The 14189-nt window shown below is 34.7% G+C and overlaps 1 long non-coding RNA gene across 1 annotated transcript in view; it reads left to right on the top strand.

Moving 5' to 3' along the window:
* Window positions 1–12257, top strand: part of LOC122788782 — a 71860-nt gene extending 59603 nt beyond the window's left edge. The window contains exon 2 of the long non-coding RNA XR_006362732.1: window positions 11932–12257. This is a non-coding gene — a long non-coding RNA (uncharacterized LOC122788782). The remainder of the gene's footprint in view (window positions 1–11931) is intronic.
* Window positions 12258–14189: the final 1932 nt, after the last annotated feature.

Raw genomic sequence — 14189 nt, 5'->3', positions numbered from 1 at the left:
TGGAGGGACAGATTCATAACCCAGAGGCTCCCTTCACTCTGGAATAAAATCCCAGTCCAAGTTAGGCAGAGTCCCTCATTGACTCTCTTCAAGAGGAATCTTGATGAGTGGATGGGAGATCGTAGGTTTACCCCGGGTATCACTTCTGTGTCACTGTTAGACAGAGGCACAGTATACTAACCTCGAAAAAGGGCATAGCAAAATAAATTTAAAATGGGTGGCGAAAGCCAAACACATTCTGGCTAGGCTTATAAATGCCCTAGGGCAGATAGCCTAGTATGAACTTATGAGCCTAAAAGCACTAATTCAACTTCTGTAACATCAGGATTTTGAATTTCGCGCTTTTCGGTGTTCTGCGGTTTCATTGTTTTCATCTTGGCATTCCGGATTTCGATCTTCTGGTCTTTTGTCCAACTCAAGTAGACCCATATATATGTATATATATATATATATATATATATATATATATATATATATATATATATATATATGTGTGTGTGTGTGTATAGAGAGAGAGAAAGACAGGAGTGGTACTGCAAACATCTGGTTTGTCAACAGAACAGATGGTCAACAGGTGTTTGAGATGGACAATCCCTAGGGTAGGAGAGTATGCTCTTACCCCAGGGGTTGTGTAATCTCAGAAGTAGTATATATGGCAGGAGTGTGGGGGGGTACAAGGGATTTGCCCCCTCCCTGTGAAACAATGAAAACAACTTTGGTTATTTTCCTGCTCCGAGGTTGCACAGAAGCATATGGATGTTTTGATGCTGATGCTAACATACTGACATTTCAAATGTTCATATTCTCTGCATCTCATCTAAAAGAATAGGGCCATCTATATATATAGTGTGTGTGTGTGTGTGTGTGTGTGTGTGTGTGTGTATATATATATATATATGTATATAGAGAGAGAGAGAGAGAGAGCAATGAGTGCAATCCAGTTAGTTCACAACACATTTAGTTGACAAGTCTGCATAAATATAAAAAAAAAAAGTGGCTGCCCAAATGATCGAAGCCTATTTTGTGTGAATGTACTTTGGTTGAATTCACAGTTTATATAATATAGGTAAGAAGATGTGCAAGACTGGATTATAGTAGTTAGTTTGTATGTGCGAAAGTTCAGGGGTTAAAGTTAGAGTAAGGGTTAAGTAAGAGATTTAATGTTGTGCTGTTTGGTGTTCTGCATGATCTGTGTTTTTTTGGCTTTTGCAGAGGTGCTGTTAGGGAAAGGGTTTTTAGTAATGAAATATGTAGGGTTGGAGTCAGGCGTAGGAATAAGGCTAGGGTTATCACACATGAGAAGGTGATGCAGGGGGCAAATGCTCATGTGTGCTAACCTTAACCCTAACCCTGCCTCTGACACTAACCCTACGCATTACGTTACTAAAATGCCTTTCCCTAACAGTGCCACTATTCAGATGATGCTTGATGCAGGTTTTGTTGAGAGATAGAAGTATCTAATGTTTAGTAAATCACCTTTTCTAGCTGTCACCGATTTATGTTTTTAGTCTTTTTTGTCTCTCATTTGTGTGTCAGTTATTTGCATTGTTGATCAGTCATCACGTAATTTTATATATGTTTGTGTGTGTGTATTGTATATCTCTTTGCCTCTGTTTCTGACTGATAAAAAAAGAGATAAAGAAGGACTGATGTGCTTACTCTTTTAACAATAAAAAATAAATAAATGCATTATTTAAAATATAATGCAACTCAGCACTCCACATACAGTATGTCCTTAACTAAAAATTAGACTAAATTGTGTTACTGTGGCATCCTTCTATTTTGAGATTTACTAAGGATGGAGTGCAGCCATTGTTTATAAATATACTATGATTGTTAAACATGATGCACAAAACAGATAGACACACATACAGCCACACAGACATAAACACATACATGTATGTGTACACTCACGTGTGTGTGTGTTTGCATCACACACACACACACACACGCACGCATGCACGCACGCACGCACACACACGCGCACACACACACGCACGCACGCACGCACACACACACACACACACACACACACACACACACACACACACACACTCATGCAGATGCACACACCCTCACACATGCACACAGACATTCAGAAGGCTTGTGCTATTCACAATTTTTAAAACTAATGATGCTAGTTACTGCTGCAAAGGTCTGACCAGGTCACCTACTGAACAACTCCATCTGCACTTAATTAGGTCTCCATAACAGCAGTTTGGTCAAATATGCTGGGTCTCTGTTGTGGTGTGATGGGTTGGAGCTGACAGCTTCTTTAATGGACATCACTGAGGCAAACTGATGTTTTCAAACTTAGCCAGGTGTTTGATGAATGCTCTATGGAAAAGATCTGCATTGGTTTGCTTCCTTTTGTTTTAATTAACTCATTTAAGCTTTTTCACACTCAGACTTGTGTCAAGGTCAAGCATTATGTTGTTAAAAAACACAGCAACTTGTGTGTGTACGGGTTTCTGCATATCTGTGGTTCCATTTCAGTATACTTGTATGTTTTGTGAAATAAAATAAAATCTGACTTAATTTTTTTACTTCCCTTATAGAATGCAACTGTTTTCCCACTTTTAATCTAATATATGTTAACAGTGCGTATTGAAGATCAACAATTAATTAGGCAACTTGTTATAAGCAGAAGTGTGGAAAAATGTGAGGCTAAAGAATTTATAGTAAAACCAATAGATTCATACTTCTAAACTATGGAAACTCAAGTGAAGCATATGAAACAAAGTATATTACAAGCAGATTAAATCACAGAAATAAAGAAAGAATAAACATTTAACGGTACCAGTCAGTTCAGAGAATTTGATAATTTTGTAATGGTGTATGTCCTGAAGCAGTAAAACTGAAATTACCACAATATGAACTGAATTAATGAAAAGTGTGAAATGCTGTAAAGTGATTGTAGCAAATCTCTGAAGGATATAACAAACTACTGCAAATAAATGACACATCACAAAGCTCTGCATGACAAACTACGTTTACTGAACTTCAGTCTTTAGCATATTGCATGATGTTTATCATATATATTGCAGTACTGTGTTGCTTTCTTGCTTGTGCCAGTGCGTGGAATGGTAATGTTTACTAAATGCAAAAAGAATATGTCTGTTTAAGTTGATGATAGTACCATGTGTATATAAAGCCTGTCTGGGAGTTTCTTTGTTGAGATTTCCAAATGTATTGCTGCACCAAGCTGCTACTTTGTGCATGACATTTATTTAGATGTTTTCTACTTGATGAACTCGAGTAAACACATGTAAGATGTTACGCAAAGTGTAATCATCTCAGATAAAATGTACACATATGTCGCATAAACAAGTGTCCTAATCAACCACTCATAAGGTGCCCAATGTAAGGTGAAACTCCACTGGCAAAGGAAGCATACCAGACTCCTTCAGCAGACCACAACTGAAATGAATGGACTGCTGTGTTTCCTTTGCCATTGAAGTATCCTGATCAGCCTTGTGTAAATAGAGACTGATGAAGTAACGAGGGCCTAAACACATTAGGCTTTGAAAATAAACTCTCGTTTTCATGCTCTCCAAACCCCATTATAGCAGCCTAGCTGGGAAGCTAGTATCTTCATGGGTCATGTTTTTGTTTGTTTATTTATTTATTATTTTCTCAGTGATTTGTATCAGCAGTCAATAACATTTTCTGGTGGGACTCAGCTGAAAAACAAATGATGAGTCTGTGACTTTTAAATGCAAAACTGTAAGACTGTATGGAAAATGAGAAAGAATAAAGGCAAATACTTAAGATTTTTTTACACCAAATGGAGAAACGAAATCAGTTTAAAACAGAATAATAACATAAAAGTCTTGTTCTGTCAGTTTGAATAGTAACTCTATAAAACTTGAACACTAGAAATTATCCCACATTACAGCCATTAGATAACTGGTGGCTGTGAGGTAGCCATGTTTGATTCTTGTTTGAGGAAACGTGTAGGCCTACTTCTAACAGAAATATTGTGGGATGCTTCAAATTCCCTTCTCTCCATGTCTAAGACTACATGATATCACATGGGAAAAGTACTGGCAAACTTGATTTATAAACTTCTTTGAAAATGTAATCGGGTAATGAGTCTAGGTACAGCAGAAGGAGAAAGACTAAGCACATTTCTTTACATTGTTGTACACATGCCAGATAGGAGATATGCAAAGACACTTGGTTATCAGTAGCTGCATCTAAAGCTGTTAAAATGGATAGGTTTAGAAGTCATAGCATGACTTGAAATATGCAACAGGAGTTACAATAAGGGTCTGCAATATGATGCAGAAAGGTCACTGGTATAGCAGTCAACATTTTATACAGATTTGCAGATTACACGACAGAGTCATTAAATCCTGTTTCCTCTGTGGTCAAAATATATTGTATAACTGTGGTAAACTCCAAAATAGCTAAACAACTGAAATCTGTTATTTACAGTATAAAGGGTGTCTATCTGAGCTAAATAAAGCTGACCTTATCAAATTCCTTCTCACCAAACAGACTAAAATGAAACAGTGCTGTATCAACAGTCACACAGTTTGAAGTATATAAAAGTATGAAAGAAAAAAACAATGCTTTCATTATGTAATCTCTAATAAATTGGCAAAGAAAACACTATGTTTGCAGATGGGCGAGGCTTCCTGTAGCAGCAGGTCATTAGTCATCAACTTGAAAAGTGTACAGCCTCAGGGGAGTGGATGTACAACGATCCCCTCTTCTCCATGGGTGCACAATGTTATGCATTATGTTTGGGGGATCCAGGGTGTGCGCAGAGAATGCTCCCTTACATGGAGAAGTAGATGTTTTTGCTCCCTTTAACAATTGTAATGGACATGTTCTTTTCATTTAAGAGTTATGATATTGTCTGATTTTGAATGAGAGCCTTGCATCTTTATAATAAAGGCAGTGATTTTCAAATGCACAATTGACATTAGTTTTGTTCAGGAAGCTGTCATTTGATAAGGTTATTCGGCCCACAAAACAGATTTTAAATGTGACTCAGTTAAATAATTGCATTTCTGGATATGAGGAATAGCAGATGTGTCTCCTTCCTTTATGCTATTTGCTAGATACTTTAGCAGCACCATGTGTGAAGCTGTATAAACCTAGCAGTGCACGTGCTGTTGAACCTTATTAATTGAACTGCACCAACACAGTCTATGGGGAAGGGCAGGTGTTACAAATATGAGAAGAAAATAGCCTTTAGGTGCTTGTATCTCATGATATAACAATGTCTGCTTAGTATGAAACAATATTATAGAGAGCTTTAAGAACTTTTCTGTCTCCACCTTTACAGTTCTAGAAGCAAAACATGCTGCATGAAATGAACAGAGATTTTCTGTTTAAAAAAATAACGGCAAGATTGGTGCAGATTCTCAACCAAATGGTGGTAAAGAAGAAATTAAGGGCCTCTATATGTAAATCCTAGAACAGTCACTGGGAGATGGGCCAAGAGTTTAAATACCTATGTGTATAATAAAAACTCATTAAGGAAAGATATTTTCAATTTTAAAAAATGTGCTTTATGTCCCTATACTGAAAATCTCAGATAAGATTGGGTGGGGGGAAGTTTTCTTCCATAGGGTAAAGTGAGAACTGGCTTACCATAGATAGAGTGCTGTAAACTTTGAACTGACTTCCAAAAGAAATGGCATGAGCTGCATCAGTAATAAAATTAATTTATGTGTGGTACAGGTAAAAGGTAATTCAACAGAAAGAAGTCTCACCACAGCTAGACAGGACAGCAGCTATGACAAATATTGCAGTCAGCCAAATTAGAACGGCTAGAAGTTTTTGACAGCAAAAACAGTTTTTGGCATGCATTCGTGCAAATACCCACAACCAGGCTTTTACAAGAAAAACATACTAGAAACTTTTCTGATTCACAGCTTTACTGCATCACAAAAAGGTTAGTTGTATTAAACAATTTCAGAACTACATGCAGCAAGCAATATGTGGTGTGGAAGTCTATACTGAACTGACTGTGCCTGTATACTCTACCTTTGTTTATATCAGGTGTTTTTGCACAACAACATAAGAGTTGTTTAAGAGATCTACTGAATTTAACAACATTGAAGACTAAATGGATGTTTTCTGAAGTTCGTTTAAAATGTTGACTGTCCTCGCTGGTGATGCTTTGCCTTTGCCTTGTTTACTCTTTTGTTTATTTTGTACACATCCATTTGGCTGGGTATTTTTCCCATGGGTTAACATGTAGGCCAGTTTCAGAGTATAACACTTGTTTTGTGTCTCTTTGGTGGCAATATTTTGCTTTTGAATAGTGCATTCGTTATCCCTTCCTCAGAGAGTAAGGTGCTTCTTTTCAGGAAAACTTGTCAGAAATGAAACTGTCATGGTGTAATGGGCTATGTAAGAGCCATATAATTTGTGTTATAGGAATCCAGCTTTGGTAGTAGCAGTCTGGAAGGTTTAGTGCCATCTAGTGGAGGTGTTGGTCATCTGCTACTGCATAACAGTGACTTGAGAAAACTGAAGTGACACTGAAAATTGCCATGCTTTAGAGAGTTAAGATTTGATATATCTGAGAAGGCACTTAGACGTTTGGCAGACTTCTGTATATTGTAGACTACTTTCTTTTATATATACTGTCACGGTCCACCAAAGCTGGCAGAAAGCAGTAATTATATTATTAAAGTACATATGTTGGCTGATGATATAATTGGCTAGAATTATTATGGTACCATATTTTTTATTTGATGGGAATATACACATTTAAATACTTATAAGTTTTTTTTGTTTGTATTAGCATGTGCCTGTGAGTACTAAGTCTGTGAAAATATATTCTTTCTGATGTCATTGTAATTATTATGCTATCATTGATGTATGTTTTTGTACATGTATGTGTTAATTTGGCTTAGCAGTATATAAAAAAAACTGTTATTTTCTTTAGGATAAATGTGGCTTGTTACATTATATACCTACTTTGCTGAATAATTACAAATGATTCTTTCACATATTCTAATACTGGGATGTAATTTTGCAGAAATGCTTGCCTTTCTTCTCTAGTAAACCCGCTAATCACATTTGTTGTGTATATGTGCTACATTAGCTGTGAGACATTTAGAATTGGTAATCATGTAACACCATCTCTGTTAGGAAGTATACACCTTCACATGTTACTTAATCCAGTGATAAATCAAATTATACATTAAAACAAGTGATGCCTGGATCATGCCATACAAGCAGGTGTCTGTTTAACAGCCTATATGGAATGTGAGTGTGTAACTTACCTGCCCAATGTAATCTTTATTTCTTGGTTTGCAAATACCATTTTTAAGTGAGACGTCACATTTAAACATAAAACTTAGATTCTTAAGGGTCATGATCATGAAAATCACAAGAGGCATTGGTTTATTTATTCCAGATGGCCGCTTTAACAAGAATGAATACTTATAAATAAATACAGGAGAAGGTATGTAACATAAGTTTGTTTGCCTGATGCTTAGAAAATACAAATGGAGGATCAGTTTATCCCTAAAGTCTCCTGGCAGCTTTAAAGAATTACTTAATCATGACCACAAGATGTGATTGTGTTAGATTTTAATAGTCACACAAGACAAATGTGTCATATAGACTGTTCCACACAAACAATTTACTTCCAGTATTTAAAAAGTGAATTTAAATGACTATCTCTGGATATCAAAGAGAGAGAAAGGTTTCTGTTTGTATTCTGCTGTAAAGAACAGACTTCAGCAATTTCTTTTTTTGATGCCTTTAAATGAATGAATCTGTACATTAAACAATTTGCTGTTCTTTCATGTGACCTTAACTGTTCCATATGCGGGCATTCGTTTGAATTATTGAATTTAGACACCAAACCTACCAGTAAAAGTTAAAAAGAAAGCAACAATTCAGTCACAGAGTTTGATGCCACAAAATAAGCAAAACTTGCTGTTGACTGATACTAAAACAAAAGGAGCTTTAAATATAAACTACTGATTCTCTGTAGTGCTTTAGTGACTGAGCATATAGTACAGGAAAATTGTAAATGACGGGGGAAATCTAGCAGGCTGACAGGTGTCTTCAACTAATTGCAGCATGGCAGATTGTTGATTTTTCTAATAAGCTACCATGTTATGATTATACGGGTATTCTACCTTAATTATTGTGAAGACAAAAAGTAGGAGAGGTAACCATACACTGATAGCATTATATAGCTAGTGATAAACCCAAATATGACTAATTCCTTCTCACTTAAAGAGATTTTACATTACAATTGAAATGATGCATTTCATTTATGAAAATTTGACTTGCATTTATGCTAACAACACAATAAGTATTTACTAATTTTAGTTTGAAAGTATGCAGAATATTAACAAAAATGATGACTACATGATAAAGTTACTTTATAAGCATATGCAAAATAAACTTTTATTTCAGATTTAAAGAGTTGTTTTAATTATGAGCAGAAATGCAGGAAAGTTTTATGTCTGAATTGTTGAAAAACCTACACAGTTTTCTAGAATTATATGAGAAAGACAGCAAAAACATTTAGAAATTATGAAACTAATAAAAATAATACAGTGGGTTTACACAAATGTATTTAGTAGACACACACACCATTCTAATTTTCATGAAGCAGGCCATGTGATTAAACCATTTCATGGATAAAATGTATTTTTATTCAGATTTTGAATGTGTTATGCTTTTTGCATCCTGAAGGAAATGTTTTAGTACAACCAAAGACTTGTTGCAACAATCCAGTAGTTTATTAAAAGGTCTTTACAATATTAAAGTCATTTTTGCTTGTAATGGTGGTATAGAATATTAAGAGAAAAATCACCCTGATATGCATTTTTCTGCCTAGTGGTATGTAACAAGTCATTTCACAGAAAAAGTATAATTTGTGCAATAATGGGTTCCAAATACACATTATGCATACAAATGGATCCATATAAAAAAGCAAAAAAAAATCACAAAGTAAATATTGTCTTCTCTCTTTTAAAGTAGTCTTTTGAAATATGTTTTTACTGAAATGCTATTTGAAAATAAACTTTATTTACAGTATTAATGTAGTCTTTTCAGTGGGTAACATGCTTCAAACAGGATCGTATACTTAAAGATTTGTGCTTTGTATACCTTTAATTTTGTTTTGACAGCTATGAGGTCCATGCCATGTGCTCACAGTATGTATCAGCACAGAGCCTAGCATATGATAATATTCATGAAACATTGCTTTTGTGACGTAGCAGAACTTTACCAAGCAGGTCTGTTATGATATCTGTGTGATACAGTAATCTAGAAAATGTGTTTTGGACTTCAGTCTGAGATTTACATGTATGTGTATTAATCCTTACATGAAGAATGGTCAAAACAGTATGTATTTCCTGGTTAGAAGTCACAGCTGATGAAAACATTTCATAGTTAAACATTTAGATAGAAGCAGTATTTGCTAAAGTCCATAACCAAGGGGAACAGCAGGAAATTAAACTGAATAATGATGCATCTATATCTATCTATCTATCTATCTATCTATCTATCTATCTATCTATCTATCTATCTATCTATCTGTTTATGCACACACACACATACACACACACACGTGTGTGTGTGTGTGTGTGTGTGTGTGTGTGTGTGTGCGCGTGTGTGTGTGTTGTGTGTTTGTGTGTAGATGGATATTCTCTACAACCTCTAGCAGACAATGAATACCTACCATTATATATGGCAAATAGTTTTGGCCTTTTCACTTTAATGTATTATCAGGACAGATACATTATATTTGATAAAGGAGAATAATTTTAATTTTAGTGAGTTATTAAAAACTACTGAATCACTAAATTATAAATTTTCATTATAGAAAATCATGGATAAACACGTCAACATTTACACTTTAACATGCTTCACAAAAAAAGAAGTGCTGTTATGATATAAAATAAGTACCTCTGAAATAGCGGTATCTAACAAATAATGCTCAAAACTTGTCATATATCGTGATATAGTATTATTATTATCATTTATTGTTACCATGCTACCTCATAAAGACAAGCAAATAAAACATCAGTATGATACTTGTTTGGAAAAATTAACTGTTTGTAGCCCAAACCTTACAAAAGGCAAGAGTTCCTGATTATATTTGTCCATTTTATTTATTTTTGACTTAGCTGAAAATCAGTTTCAAGTGGCATGGCAGAAACCTTATTGTGCAGTACCAGAAATATAGCAGTGTAAATATATGTAGTGCTAATTTTATGAACTTTTTATATTTTATACCTAGCCTGGCAATCACAAGATACCATTAAAGAGATCTTGTATCTAGATTGCCTAGTTGTTTTCTGTTAATAAGTATAAAGCGATACGTGTATTCCATTCATATGGTTACTCTCTTAGTAAATCACTATCTAAATAAATAAAAGTTCATACTAAAATTAGAACAGAGCTATATTTTCTGATTATGTTATATACCATTAAAAAAGAGATAACTAACTTTTAACAATATTCAGACTTCACAACAACAGAGAGAAACCAGAACCCATGTAAAACTTAATGTATGCCAGCTGAATTTGCAGTATGTAAGCTTAATCTTTTACAAAACTTGTCCTTGTTAAAAATTTGCATTGCTTAAACAGCATTATTTTAACTATTATAATATATTATGTGTATTTTTTAACAATGACGAGTTTTGATGGACTAAGCCTGGTAAATGCCTCAAATAAAACGAGGCTTCATTTTAATAGTGTGAATCAGTGAGAGTGCAATACTCTAAAACAGTTCTATAATGTACCACTGCAAGTTTACAGATATTAAACTGAATTTAGAAAAATGAGGACAAGTAATTTTGTTAGGTACAGTTACAACAAAAAACATTTTGCATTACATCTTTAGTTTGCCACTTATATGCTTAGTTTCTAACAGTTTTACCTTTCGATTGCACCTCTGCTCATTGCCAGTCACTGGTGTTTCTTTAAACTGCGTTTGAAGTAGCCAAGTTTAATATAGCATTCAGAATGTAAAATGATACTTTAAATGAGCTTTATGCAGATATCCTTTATATGTTGCAGTATAAAATATTATGTTAATATCTTCATGTGGAACTAGAAACCATGCTTTAATGTCAATACCAATTTATATTTTAGCAAATACAGCATTTACTATATAAGCATGAAAAGTAGAGATAACCATAACCAAACTGAATGACAGAAAAAGATAGGTGTCTGTAAAAGTGACCAGATGTAGCTTACAGGATTAAATGCAGATTTGCATTAGATAACTGTAGTGTCAGAAGTCACTAATAACTATTTTAGTTGTGGAATCATGGCTACAGTATATACATGTACAAAATAATCATTTAAAGGTCCTGCAGAATCTCAGTTATTAGTCTGATAAAAGCCTACGTTTACAATTTGTTGAAAGTTTTCCAGTGCTTTCTGTAAGCAAGCACCTCCCTCTCATTATCCTGTTATATTTTTAAGTTAAGAATACGTTTTATTTACTTTTGGTTTTTAAGCTGCCATTTACATTTCAGTATTGTATTTTAAAACAAAAGTAGTAATGGCAGGTAAAATGATAGTATATGTACATTTTTCTTTAGACACCTCACCTTCACTAGTAAAACATCGTATTTCCTGGAGTTTTCATTTTTACCTCTTTTCAAGGTAAACAATAAAAAAGGAGAATTTTTTTTTTCATTTACCTTAGACTAGGTTTCCAATAGTGGTTGTTACTTGTTAAGATCTACTCTTTAAAATTATTTTCCACGTGGATACAATGAGATAGAACTAAAGTGCATTTGTTTGTCAGAAAAATCAAAAAGTTTAATGTCTGACAGAAATTATACATTTATTCATGTCACCTTAAATATTGGACTCTTTAATATTATATTCTATGTATGCTCTCTAAAATGTAAATATGATGTATGTTATTAGATGCATTTACTACAGATACAATTCTGTAATTTTTTTTATTATTCAGAAATCAGAAATGAAGTCCAAAGAATGTTAATTTCCAGTCATGAACCGCAGGAGCAAGAGACAAACCACGCCAACAACAAGTGAAACCAAAAGAACTGAGGATAAAGCACAGTATAGTTAATTTCTAATCATATTGCTATTTAAACCTTTTAATTGGAGATTTGCCATGGCTATTTTCTTTTTGACATTTGATAAAAAACATGGTTTGTGGCATACACCTATTGTTAATCGTGCAGGCAGACTATGAGTCCGGCATTTTGAATGCCATTGAGGAGATATTGTGAAATGTACGGCTACTTCTTGAGGAATAAACCTGTCAATCCTTTACTTTTAGAGACAACAAAGTTACTTCCAGTGATAATGTTACACATTTCCTTATGTTTTATCATTGTTTTCTACAGTGTTTGAACAATGTCAATTAAATAATTTCTAGCTTTGCTTTATTAATGGAAGATAACTGCCATGACTTTTGAACACACAGACACACACACACACACACACACACACACACACACACACACACACACACACACACACACACACACATGCTAATATGATTATATCTAGAAAGGAGACATTTGCCAAGTTACAGGAAATCTGGTAAGAAAGCTATTTCATTAATCAGCATTGACTTAAAATAAGTGACCAAATGACACTTTGCCAAATTAATCCCTTTCACAGCAGTATGAATAACTAACATTATGTTTTAGTTAAGTTTGCCACCTGTATTATCACTTAACATTCCCCTTTCTCAACAGGGTATGACCCTAACATTGTAAGATATAAGTAGGGAGGGTTTGTCTCCCACATGATGTTTAGCCCCCTAGAAAAACAACCTTCCTAGATGACAGAAGTTACAGATGGATCGATCTGGCATAATACCAAAGTAACATTTGGTCATTTTTTTTCACTCATTGCTGTTCTCTTGTGAAACGTCATTTGAACAGATGATAGATATGTGTTTCTAGTTTAATTAGGCTTCTCAAAATGACCATGTATCATATACCTACTTTTCCATTATAAATATATGCGTATGGGTCTACTACGTTTGTTCGAAAACACATTTGGTCGAAATTCAAATAGGTGACCATACTTGACTGAAAGCTCACTTCACTGAAAACTCATTTGATCAAAACTCATTTGGTTGAAAGCTATATATGGCCCCTTCCCCATGGAAGTGTGATCCTGGAGTTAGAATATCAAGTAAGGTGGGTGTGGGGGGGGGGGGGGGTGTAGACTCCCAACTATTCTAAATGTTTTAAACCATAGACATGGATATTGACAACTGCACTGAACAAGTCTTTCCACAAGACAATATATATACTCAAACTATGTGGGGAACTATGCCCCCCACACCCTCCCAATGTTGGGGACTGCACCCCCCCTTACTTGATATTCTAACTCCAGGATCACTCTTCAGTGGGGAAGGGGCCATATATAACTTCTGATGAAATGAGTTTTGACCAAATGAGTTTTCAGTGAAGTGAGCTTTCAGTCAAGTTTGCTCACCAAATGGACTTTCGACCAAATGTGTTTTCGACCAAACGTAGTAGATCCATGTGTACATATAGGTTCCCTTTTTAATTTCTAAATACTAAAATTCCGAATTTCAGTATTTTAAAATTAAAATACCGAAGTCTTGAAATACCGGAAAACCAGAAGCACGAAATTCAAAATCCCGAAGTACAGAGATTTTGAATTAGCGCTTCTGGTGTTGTGGTGTGTGAATGGTAAGATGCAAGTTTGGGTATGTATGTATGTGTATGTCTATTGGTTAGGGGCTTTAGTGTCTCTCAGTGTGTGTTTTGACTGTGATGTGTGTGCGAGTGTGTGTGTAATGTGTGGGAGTGAGTTGCTTGTGTGTGTGTCTGATTGTGCGATCTCGGAGTTAGTATACATAAGTAGGGGGATGGGGGTGCTGGGGGGCTTGCCACCCTGCTTATCTGTAGTGTAGGATATTATATTTGAGTTGGGGGGGAGTGATGTGTATGTGTTTGTGTGTACTGTATCTGTAGTGTAGCGTCGGGATTTTGAATTTCGCGGTTTTAGGGTTTCGGTGTTTTGTGTCTTCGGCTATGTAATTTCGAAATACTGAAATTCGTGATTTCAGTATTTTAAATTACATAGTGAATCCATACATATGTGTCTACTTATATCTGTCTGTCTATAAAATCCATACATATTAATAAAATGTGAGATTATCAGCTTTACCTTACACATTTAAACTCTTTGTCATTCCAATTTGTTTTAAGAGAGTAA

This window comes from Protopterus annectens, chromosome 14.part0 (assembly GCF_019279795.1).
Source record: "Protopterus annectens isolate FY-2018-M chromosome 14.part0, PAN1.0, whole genome shotgun sequence".
NCBI classification, from domain to species: domain Eukaryota; kingdom Metazoa; phylum Chordata; order Ceratodontiformes; family Protopteridae; genus Protopterus; species Protopterus annectens.
The sequence above is the reverse complement of the archived record's forward strand: the minus strand, read 5'-3'. Positions and strand labels throughout refer to the sequence as shown.